This window comes from Gavialis gangeticus, unplaced genomic scaffold (assembly GCF_001723915.1).
Source record: "Gavialis gangeticus isolate Ggan-Ray unplaced genomic scaffold, GavGan_comp1, whole genome shotgun sequence".
Lineage (NCBI taxonomy): Eukaryota > Metazoa > Chordata > Crocodylia > Gavialidae > Gavialis > Gavialis gangeticus.
In genome coordinates, this window is record NW_017729024.1 from 127,869,597 (window position 1) to 127,869,798 (window position 202).

The following is a 202-nucleotide window of genomic DNA, read 5'->3' on the forward strand; positions in this document are numbered from 1 at the left end:
GCACATGGCTCTCCTCTGGACTCTCTCAAGCTTCTCAACCTCCTTCTTGAAGTGAGGAGCCCAGAATTGGATGCAGTACTCCAGCTGCGACCTTGCCAAGGCCGATTCACTACCATCGACCATTACTCTCTGGGTCTGACCTCGGAGCCAATTTCCCAGTCATCGGACTGTGGTGTAGCCAAGGCCACAGTTGGCCAATTTT